The 11,826-nt window shown below is 40.2% G+C and overlaps 1 protein-coding gene across 2 annotated transcripts in view; it reads left to right on the plus strand.

The window, feature by feature from the left end:
- Nucleotides 1–11,826, plus strand: part of SOX5 (SRY-box transcription factor 5) — a 263,656-nt gene that overhangs the window by 173,558 nt on the left and 78,272 nt on the right. The gene's annotated exons all lie outside the window — the stretch shown is intronic.

Raw genomic sequence — 11,826 nt, forward strand, 5'->3', positions numbered from 1 at the left:
CACTCTTTCGTAGAAACAAACAAAAAAAAATCCCATACTCTCCATTGCTAATTTGTCTTCCCGCTCATTATTATTTGCCAAGTCACATGGAACAGCAGAGCTTTATACCTGCTTGGAAAAGCTCAGCTTTTATAAACAGTACGTGTAAAATGCATTCTCAAACTCAGTTTGGCCAGCATCAGTATGAAGTAGACTCTCTGCAACATCAGATATTTCAGTTGTTTGGCCAGCGTACGAGAGCGTGGGACATAGTTCTGGAGAAGATTTTTTTTTTTTTTTTATTTTAACACAGCCAGCGGAAGTTAGCTGAGTTTCACAGAAATAGCTGCCAGTGTGTAAGCTGACACATTCCATGCACCACAGAGGTTAATACATTCATTCCTATTGTGCCTTTGTATGAAAAGCTACACTGTCTGTGTGTTAGTTTCTGATGCTGTGAGTTACAAATACCGTAGGCGGCTTAAGAATCATGGGAGCCATAAAAGTCACCCCTCTGAAATGAATTTTGAGGAGTAACGTCAGTATGCATAAAGTGCTTATAATAGCCAAACACACATGAACACACATATGGAAGAAAGAGGAAAAGGAAAAACAAAAATGGAGCTAGCTAGCAATGAGAGAGTAGAGGTCTGAGTCTAATTCTTATTTTTGTGGTTATTCAAGCTAGTCCTAAAATAATGCATTAGTGCTCCAGTAAGTCGGGAGGACGGTTTACTTTCATTTCAGAACCAGCTTTGGGCTGTATCTCTGCATGTGAAGGGCTGAAGTATTCTGATTAAAATAGGCTTTATCTCAATGACAGTTTCCTTATAAAAAGGTGGGCTTTGTGCAAATGTGACTAACTTCATAAATATCTTAAGATGAGTTTAGGTTGTGGAAAATTTCAAAACCTCAAAGGCCTCTTGCTTCTGTGCAAAGGAGAACATCAAAATGAAAGTATTGACCAAATTCACCTATGTTGTTTTGCTACATGTTATTCAGTCTGGAATTAAAGGGAGAGTTTGGCAGCCAGTCAGTGGGAGAAGTTCAAATTACTAACTCCATAGACTCCTTCAAATCTTTCAGACTTGATCTCTAAGGGTGTATATAAGCTAGAAAAAATTTAAAGGTATCTTCTTTCATTTCCTCACAGTAATTTTTAGCTATCAGCGCAACCTGTCTAATAGAAATTGGACATGCCTCTTAATTTCTGGTGCCATTTGAAAGAGTTGGATAGGCTGAATGTGCTTTGAGAAAGGTTTTATGATATAGTACTTAAAATGGACTGTCACCCATACTAGCATGAGTGGAGCTGAATCTAGCGTAGCTGCTAGCCTAGAAGGAATGTGCCTTCCAAACTCTGTTCAAATCCAGTTTAGCTCAGGGATGACTGTTTTGTCAGTCATGAAGAAACATTCCTGATTTTTGTCATGAAGAACTGGTCCACAACCAACTTTAAATGGCATGAGTGAATGTGCAGCCACTGAAGTCTCTTCCAAGGAGGAACTCTTCTTATTTCAGACATTCCCCTGCATTGCATACAGCCATAGTGTTCCCTACAAACCCTCTGTCATCTGGTCATCAGACAGTCGAAGGTCAGAAAAGTACAATGTTCCTTCTTTTCTTCTTTTTCTATCCTCCCTATCACTCATCTTTCAGGCTTTGTATACTAAAAGCAGTAGTTTTCAGGGGAGATCAAAGAACCTGACACAATACTCAGTTTGTTGCTCCCGGCAGAATTTGGTACACAACGTTATCTTAGTGAAGACAAAGCCAAGGATTTTTTTCTTGTTTGTTTATACAGTGATAAACATGTCTTTGTTATTTCATTAGAGAATTTTAAGTCGGGGCATGGCTTTAGTAGTGTACTCTGAGATCAACAGGAAGTACTTTTTTTATCCCTGGTTGCCAAAATTGAGTTTTCTTTTTGTAAATGAAATGCATACTGCATTTATAGAAGAACAGCTAGCACCTGATTGTTTTCCCGTGGCAAAGATACTCTTTGTCAGTGAAAATGTAATCGCTCATTTTGAAATGCCCTGTTGATTCCCACTGATGAGTTCGTAATCTGAGGCCCTCCCTTTCTCTCCCTGCCTCTGAGTCCCCACTGGGGCATACAGATTCTCTCATCTGATACCCGCCACGATTAGCCCTACGTGATTGCCTTTATTTCCAGTATCCACAGAGAGACTAATGACTCGATAAGAATGGAAACTAAAACTTACATTGTTAGGTGTCGCGAAAGGAGTAGATGGATGGGGCCATGTTGGAGAAGCTGGAACTAACATGATTCATGCTTGAGCCTGTCCTCTGATAAAGAGCTATCGACCAGCCCTGCATATTCACTCATACCCGCTTTTAATGACATAAATGCCATTTGGAAAAAAACTTTTTAGCTTTCCTCTGTTAATGAGAAGATTCAGTCCCAAACATCGTGCGAAGTGTCATTTTAAAATACACCCTCATTGCAGTAAAATCCCTCTTGGTTAGCACGTGAGTTTCTTATGTTGGTTTTTCCCCCCACAAGTTTCATATGGTCTCGTTCTTCAAGGGTGATGCAAGCATGGTGGCTCTGATTCAAATGAACGAGAACAAAACTGAACATAGCCTTGCCACTGTGTTTTACTGAATAAAGCTTATGAATCAACAGTACCACTATACGCCTTATATGAACGTGATGTTTTCCTATACAGTTCAACAGATGAGGGAATTAAATTCCTCCATCTTGAAGATCAACATTCAAAGCTGTAAGCATAGATATAATGTAACAAATGTTACACCAAGTAAACTGAAGTGATTATTCAAATACCAGTCATCTTGGGGATGCCTAGTATGAAATAGATGTTTCCAGAAGTCTGAGCAAATTCAGTATAAAAAGATACCTGGTGGTTTCTTTCCTGAGAAAAAATAATTCCTGAGTGCTTTCTGAGCATTAGGAAACAAAGGACCTGATCTGAAAATTGAGAGGAATCTGCACCATTGGGAGTGCGAATGGTTCAGATTTCCCAGATTGTTTGTTTGATAACCAAATAGTGACAACGACTGATTAATTGGCAGTTATACAAATGCTGTATGTACCCATAACTATATTGAAAGATAATGCTGGATGTATAATGACAGCTGCCCGTGTTGTGTTACTGTATGGACATTTTGTGTCCTGTCAAAACAATATAGCAGTCTGATGTAATACAGACTTCCTGCAAACATCTGCTCTTGGAAAAACACCCCAAAAAGTTTTGAGTGCCTGCGTTCAAACTGTCTTCCCTCTTCATCTTAGCATGAAACAGGAAGGACATCATGGTTATTGGTGGTTGTGTTCGACTTTATGACCAAACCTGTCACTGTTCCAATCAAGAGAACCTCATGGCAACATATGGGTGTGCAAGCATTTCAGCTGGGTCTCAGTTCTGAAGACCAGCTTTTTGAACAATCCTGATTGATTATCTTTGGCTATTCATATAAAGATGATGAGCAGATTTACACCTCAAACACATCTGGAAAAATAATTCAGCCAAGTTTTTTAGTCTGCACTTTCTTTGTTAAGTACTTGAGTCTTTTTTTTTTTCCTTACTACAAACCTGTCTTTTCAGTGGACTGAATTTCAGTGGCATTTAGCGTACGTAGTCTGGACCACGTTTTTAGAAGAATTTGGGCTACATGCAGGCACTCACCTAAGTGGCTAGATTTTGAGAAAAGTTAAACCCATTTGAAGTTTGAGTGCTTCTCAGAGTTGCTCATCTTGCTATTATATAGGTGTCTGCCTCATTACAAATCTTCCTTTGGAAAACCTTGCTTCTAAATATCTTAAGGGTCACATAATCATCTGTGATTTCCATGTTTGTTTTACTTGAAGGAAACAGAAAGGATAGAGCTATTTAACAAGTATACAGTGACCGATCAGAAGATAGACTGTTCCAATGGTCATATGAGTACTACACAAAACATCTGTTGCCTATGAAACAAAAATAAAGCATGAGGACTGCCTGCTCAGTTAGATACCTTTTTTTTTTTTTTCTTACATACTAGCTTCCTTTTGGCTTCTGTACCGTTGCAGGAATGAGCTACATCTCTCCACTTGCCTGCTCGGGTTATTTCTCTGAGGTATCTCCCCCTCTCTCTTAAAGAGATGGCACTATATTTTTGTGCATTAATTGTCAAGCACATTTTTTTTTTTTTGCATATCTCTTTCTAGTTTCTTACTGTAATCTGTAGACATAGCCAGTTTTGACCAGATTAAGCAGTTGGCCTTCCAGTGTTACACCACTGCAAACCTGTGAAAGACGACCCTGGAAAAGCTATGTGAACACTGTAGTGATACATCTGGATACTGAAAGCTTAATTCTTTCCTTGTTTTGGGGAGCTAACTTGTCAGAGCTGCAAAGCCATATGAATTATTTCTGACTGAGAAGAAAAGTCCGATGCCCCATTGTCGTCTCTACAGAATGTAGCCAAGAGATGGCAATACTTTATCCATTATTCATTCACTCTGCAATCTATGTTTATGACCTCTTTAGGATATTAATGTAACCAATTCTTTGCCTACAAGAAGGTAAACCATTTCTTAGCAGTGCAAGGTTATTCCATCTATTTGCTGGGCAGTGTCTACCTTTAAATGCCATCTAATCTGGTTTTTCAACAGCGAGAGTCAGTATCCTTTTCGCTGTTTGCTTTTCTACTTTACCTGTTCTCATTAATAGGACTCTGACTTAATTTGTAGGGAATGAATCATTAGTGCACAGTTTAATTACAATATTATAATACTCATGCAATCCACTTAAGCATAAAAAAAGTAGAATGAGTTTTTCACTGTGAGCACACACATCTGGGGAAAAAAACAGCGAAGTACATGAAAAGCGACATTTCTCATTAGCATAACCAAAAGATGGCAGTTGTCCATCTGCCATTAGCTCAGTGTATTGCTATGCTGTTTCTGATGGCCATCACAAATAATGATAATACTAGGAGTAATAAAACAACATAATATGTATACATTTTTGTTGGATGCCCTTTTAAATAGTTTTTAAAATTGCTATGTTCGTGCAGATTCTATATTCCCTATTTCCACCCACCACTTGTTTCTGGCTTTGTAAGTGAATGTGTTGGCCACTAGATATTCACCGCCCGTTCTGCAAATGACTAGCCAAGATGGCCATTTTAAAAGAGTTCGTTGGAAGACCAAGGTCTGGACCTTCTTCAGCTAGAAAAATGGGGCATAGTATGCTTCATGTAAGTGAAGCTACAACCATCTAAACAGGGTGAAGATCTCTGTGTGGGTGTGGGGTAAGTTGTCTTCAAAAATTTGAACTTTCCAGGATTTATTATGAAGTCTTAGTGATGGCTTTAAAATATTCGTTAAACTATGTAAGTGAGGTGTGGGGTGAGGGGCTCTTGATTGCCAAGAGCATTTTTGAGCAAACCATATGTTTTTAAATGGAACAAGTTCCTCCCAGTTAACTCAAAGGCAAGCCTCACAACACCAGGATGCAACTAGTCTTCACTTTCCTGATACCTGCTGAGAGCTGGAGATTGTGATAGGTTGTGTAAAAGCATGGACCACAGAACATATCAGCTCAAATAAATCTCGCTCATGGTGGGTAATTGTGCTTTGTAGTTGGTGTCTAAATAGCTCATACTTGCCTTTGATATAATCTTATATAACATTATGGGTAAACTCAATATATTCTGTCAAAACAGATTTGAATGAAAAGCTTGACCACATCATTTTATCAGAATCCAATCAATTTACAAAAGACAATCATTATGACAGACTATATATAAATGCTTTGTGTTTTATTGAGCACTGTGAGTGTCAGAGCATATGCACAGTGGACATTTACAGGCAGTAAATACACATGGTAAAACAATATCATGGCTACTCTGTGGGTTGTCAGATTGTAACTCCCTCCCCAGCCCTCCAGGGAAAAGAATTAGCAGTGGTAGCATATTCATTTTATCTAGATTAACAGTCCTTTCTGCATAACTTTCAGATTCCATCCATATCTATGAAAAATGAAAAAGACTGAAAAATGACCAGCCTATCTCCCTTCCAGTTGTAAGTCAGGCCTGCTGTTTGCTAGCAGACCTCTGTCTGCATGAGTGAGTTTTCTTGTAGGTTAAAGAGACTGAATTCCCTCTTCCCCCTCCCTCCGACCCTGAGCCTGCAGGGCAGACAGACAGAAGCACACATATGATTAATACAGCACAGCTGCAGTAGTGGCTCATTTGCATATGTATTAATAGAGGCAAAAACAACAATTCAATTACATACAGAGACATTCTGCATACTAAAGAACATATGCAAATAGCCTGGAAAAAGTGCAGCCAGCGTTTTCTCCGACTTCCCTAAGCCCATATGGGCAAGCATCAGAGCCTAGCAGTTTTCAAGAAATCCCCTTCAGGAAGAACCTGTTACAAGATGCTTATACGGTTATTACTCCTCCTCCCCCCCACCCCCTGGGTTCCCAGAAGGCGTTTCACGTTTGGACAATGGAAATAGCACAAGCAGTGTCTTTTCCACGTTATTTCATATTTGCCAGCCTTCAGCTTCATGTTGTTCTCTCTTTACGTATAAGCCCCAGCGTGAAGAAACCCAGCCCTTCGCCTCGTCTTCCATATGCACACATTTATTCTGTTTTTCTGTCTCCCCACCTCTTGCGTTGTTTCCATTTTCCTTTGTCTTTCCCAAGCTTTCTGTTCTTGACTTCTGTGAATTAGCAAAAGATGACCATTTCTGTGCCTTTTTTCTTGTAGTGACCTTAAATATCTCATAATAGTATAATTCAGTGATTTTCTGCTATGGGGCCATTAAATACTTTTAATGGGTCTGAAAGGTGACTCAGAAAAGCTAACCTGTTGTAGATGGGCTTTTATATCATGATACATTGGTCTTTGTCTCTGCTAAGAAGGTCGTGGAGTTCTCCAACCAAAAAGGTTGAAAATCACGGGTATTAAATAGTTCATACTACAGGTGATGGGGATCTTCATAACTGGTACAGAATCTGATTCTAGTAGTAGAAACAGATGTTCTGTAAATCTCACGGGAATTTAATAGGCAGTAGTTTTGAGCATCTTTCAAAAGCAGGTTGAAAGTATTCCAGCATTGGAACTTAGGCTGTAGGAAGGCTTACTTAAGCTATAAATAGTTTCCTTAGCTGTAAGTTATTCTTTATGTTAGTTTGCGTTACAACGAAAACACCAAGTATACTTGATGCATGTGCTCGGAATACTTCTTCACAGGGGCCATTCGCACACCGTGATACGCAGCAAAATATTAGGCCGTGATCCGTACCCAGTACACTAATTTCTGGAAAAGCGTGACATTTGACATTGTCCTTTATGGACTGGATCAACAGAGCTCTATTTCAACTTGAGAAGAGATAACAAGTCACTAACAATTTTTGGAAACCTGACAAAGCCATTAAGATGCCCAACTGCCTTGTTTGGGTGGCAACCCTCTGTGTTTCAAGCAGTCTAAATTACCGGCCATTTGTTTGAAACGTCTCTGCGGTGTGAGCAGGGAAAAATAGGTCATGCAAGAAAGAGCGCGTAACTGTCTGGCAAGCCTACTTGCGAGGTCAGGTCATCCTTAATTTCTTTTCTCTCGCAAAAATCTTACACTTCTTTCTTTTTGGGGTTAGCCTGACAGACGGAAGCAGATTACTCCTTGATTATTTATAAGGCATTAATTTTAGATGAATATTGCTGAAGTAACTGACATCGTAAGTAGTTTTAACAGCCAGCAGAAGAGCCTGTTTGCAGATTGGAATATGACAGTCTTCACTTACACAACGTCCTGTCTAGGACAAAGTCTGAAGTGTATGAAGGAAGAGAAAACTCAAGGAGTGGAGGCATATATATCAGCTAAGACTTTGTTTATTCTTCTGTGCGATATAACTGGGACTTCGGATGGGTGGAATGATGATGTCCCTGTTAGGAGTTCAACCAGCTGCAAGACAAAACCAGGGTCAAAGTAGCAGCAGTGGCAGCAACCTGTCTGCCAGAGCCCAAAACCGGGGTGGGGGGGAACATCCGAGAAGTGTCTTACACTGCCCCAAAGTAGCTTCTGTTGAGAAAGAAGAAAATGTCCACATTTGCATTTGTGTTTCATGGCTTACATTCGTTTGGAATTCATTCTCCCTGGAAAGGTCTGTATAAAAAATCTGGTGGCAACACCAAAAAAACATTTTTTTTTTTTCCTTTCCTACTTTGTGCCCTTTGCACATTCCAGACACTGGGTTTTGAAATAGTTGGCTTACGCTACTGGTTTTCCTATTATGTTGTTTGCTCTTTTCAGAGGGATGTTGCTGAAAAGAAGATTATATAATCATGCAAATAAGATTGTATAATCTGCGGGGTTATGGGCCTCCTATAAAACCTGAAAGCTGCAGTCAGACTAGTGGATTTTTCTGGGTATTTTTGGAATTCATTGTCTTCATGCTGAGCTCTGCCAATAGTGTATATTTACAGTGCCTCAGCAGAACGTCATGACAGACAAACGCGCAGGAAAACTGCAAATCACTAACGTGCACGCTCTTCAGTGCTTGCGGAACAATGCTGCAAATAACAAATAACAACAGTGGGAAAAGCTGACTTACGCAAAACTAACTACTTACTGACACTCACTCACTCCTTTAGGTCCACAAATCAAATGACTACATTTTATGCATCCCGAAAGTGAACACGAGAAAATCTCCCTTGAAATCTTGCTAGCTTTGTTGTACCTCACTCATATGACATTGGTTTGTTGTTTGATGCAGATCCATAATAATAGATGAGCATGTACGAATTTCGATTTATGTCTTATTTCTTACTACAGTCTTGTTTATGACGGTGCTTTTTTCTCCAAAGTTTTAGGTCATTTCCAGTTGACAAGGCAGAATGGGATAGAAACAAACAGCATAGTAAATGTGTACACAGGGAGAGTATCACTGGCCGGTGATATAAATTGCGTACAACAAGAACAGTGCAAGCCATTAAAAGTTCTCGTGCTGTTATTCTCATCCTGTCTTTCTTACGTCTGATTCTTGCCAGGGTTAACCATTACCAGCCAGGATATTTTAGCATCTTTTACGAAGGGAGGCTAATGTTAGGCACAGTTTGAAACTGTGAAATACCTACTTACTGCAAACGATAGGTCTAAGCATTAGGCAACAAAGCACTGTGGTTGGGATGCTTGTTCTGTTTGTTTTCTTTCCAAAGTCATCAACTGAACTTAACTCGGTAGGAGATAGCGTAGTATCTGGAGATGCAGCTTCCAGAGTGTTAAACTTAATTACTCTGTTGTGCCTGGATAGCATCAGCCTGTTCGTGAGGTTAAGTCAGAGTGCAATTATTTCCCCAATACTTAGGCTCTGTTTCCTCAAATTCCTTTTCTCCTTTCAGAAGCTGTTCATGTTTTCCACTCCAGTGGATTTTGTAAGATCAGTCTGAACAAGAAAATTTGGAGGCAACGGTACCTGTAGCTCCAAGTGGTCCTCAAGATAAGCTTTTTTGTTTGTAACCCGCATGAGTTCAGCTGGTCTCTTGACTTTGAGTCTGATTCCTAGACTAGCTTCTAAATATCCCTTTCACTTTGCAGAACTGAATTATTTGTTTGTCATTTTTACCAGTGGTCTGTTTCTGTTCCTGGCCATTCATTAGATAGCTAAGGAGAAGAGTATTGCAGACTACTGGATGGTGTCCCTTAACTCCGTTAGCCGTAGAGACGGTCACATCACAGGTAACTTACCCAACCAAAATGGAGAGCAAGTCTGTTAAGTCGTCTGTCTCAGAGACTGACAAACTCTAGAATTACAGAGAGCAGGGCTGTCAGCAAGCTACCGCTTGAGTTGTCTTTCCCTAATGGACAAACATATAAAGGAAACAAAATAAAAAGCACATATACAAGAAGGAAAAACATTTTTAAAGGTCTGTGTGTTTTTAAGATGGGAGAAGCTTTGAAATCAGTATCGTATGATTGTCAATACAACAGGAAGGCAATAAGAAAGTTTCAGATGCTCTCACTTCAGTAGAAATGGAGGTTTTTTAACATATTTTCCATCTATATCTGCACCTCTCTGTCTTGCTGTTTAGAGCGATTGCTCTCTCTCTTTAAAGGCTGCACTAGAATCCTCCAGCTGTATTGCAAGCTGTGGTTTGCTTTAGTACCTACAGCTGTGCCGCATACTGCACCAGCAGCGGCTGACCGGGGCAATCTGTTCGTGGCATATTGAGGGAGTCATGTTGTCACCGCTGCGGAGTGGCGTTCTTCAGCGCCTTCCTACAGGTGCAGAATCCGCTTTTCCCAAAGGGGTTTAGGACTGCCAGTTTGGCTGCAACGGAATGAGGTTAAGCCCTCAGCGGCGTGGGGTGCCATGAGAGGTGGTGCCTGTCCCTCCACCTGATGCGCTCAGGGGCCCGAAAAGCAGCGTCCCCATGTTCCTTCCCGGGGGTGCTGTGCTGGGGAAGGCTGGCTGTCCCCCAGCCCACCTAGACAGCAAGGCCAGCAGCTCTCTGCCCTTCGGAAGGTGAAGTGTCCACTCTGCAGGTTACACTTCTCTCCGCGCTGGAGTGTGAAAATAGCATCTGGCATCAAAGCTCTTTCTTTTCCTAATTTTTCTTCTCCCTTTCATGGCTCAAAACACTCTTTACAAATTATAACAGTGTGTTCTCTGTTAATGCACCAAAACATTACAGCTTGTGATAGTGTTATTAAAGTGTTTTGGGCCATTACCATAGAATACAGCAGCATATTTATTTCATTAAGGGAACCAAATGGATCTAGCTGAATTTGGCAAAAGAACATGGCTGAAGTCCTATTTTATCTCTGATGTTGATTTTACTGTTAAACTCTGAACTTCTGAAAATTAGAAAATTCACGATACAAACACTAATAAGTGTGCTACATTTTGTAGTAGTTCTGCATTGGTATGTTCAATATTCCAATATTTACCTTACAATCTTGGAGCTTATTGATGATTAGGGTAAGCAGTATATCATGTACGTATAGCTTACATTAAGCTCGCTGTCCTGCTGTGTCACCAGTAGCTGCCTTGGAATATAGCTCCTTTTAGGCCAATCAACCCTACTCATCCCATTCCCGTTATCATGGCAGCCTTGCTTCTTGCTATACGCGGGTCTGATACACTGGTAGCGAAAGTCGTCTGGGCGGTATATATCAATGTATGTTTGGGTAAGATCTTTAAAGAGGCCTGAGGGGATTTGGGAGCCCAGCAATAATTAATTTCTTACGGTGGCTTTGAAAATAGGATATGCAACATTCACACTTAATCCTTCCTCCTTTCCACAGCTGTTTTATTTTTCCCATTATTTGTTTTGTGGAAAGGAAACAGTCATCGAAATTATATCAGAATGTTAGATGGTAAGGTGGCGTTCATTCTGTAACTCAGTTTTCACTGGCTACAGTGAACGACAGGAGTACTCAGCGTTTCCTACCTCTAGTCCAAGCCAGCCAAGCTCACATTTGTGTGGTAGCTTGTGTTTCAGTGCATAATGCTCGCCGTCACTTTAAGTGGGGAAAAGAGAGAATGAGCATAATTTCCCAGCATTTTGTGTTGTGTACTGTTATATCCCACATACTCAGGCATTAGAATTTCATTATTGCACAGGTGCGGGATTCTAACCAAAGCGAATGCTGCCCCAAAAGCAGTGTTGGGTACCCTGATTTTTGTCATGCTGTGTGGGCATGGGTAGATGAACTTGCATACATGACAAGAAGATAGAGGAAAGATTCTAAAATAAGCCGTGGCCTACCCAGTTAAAACTGAAACTATTATGCTTACGTCTAAGCATTTTCTTAAATCTGATTGATTTTTTTTTTTTTTTTTTTTTTCATTATTTTTTTAAAAT

Source organism: Egretta garzetta, unplaced genomic scaffold (assembly GCF_000687185.1).
Source record: "Egretta garzetta isolate BGI_Z169 unplaced genomic scaffold, ASM68718v1 scaffold81, whole genome shotgun sequence".
Taxonomy (NCBI): Eukaryota; Metazoa; Chordata; class Aves; order Pelecaniformes; family Ardeidae; genus Egretta; species Egretta garzetta.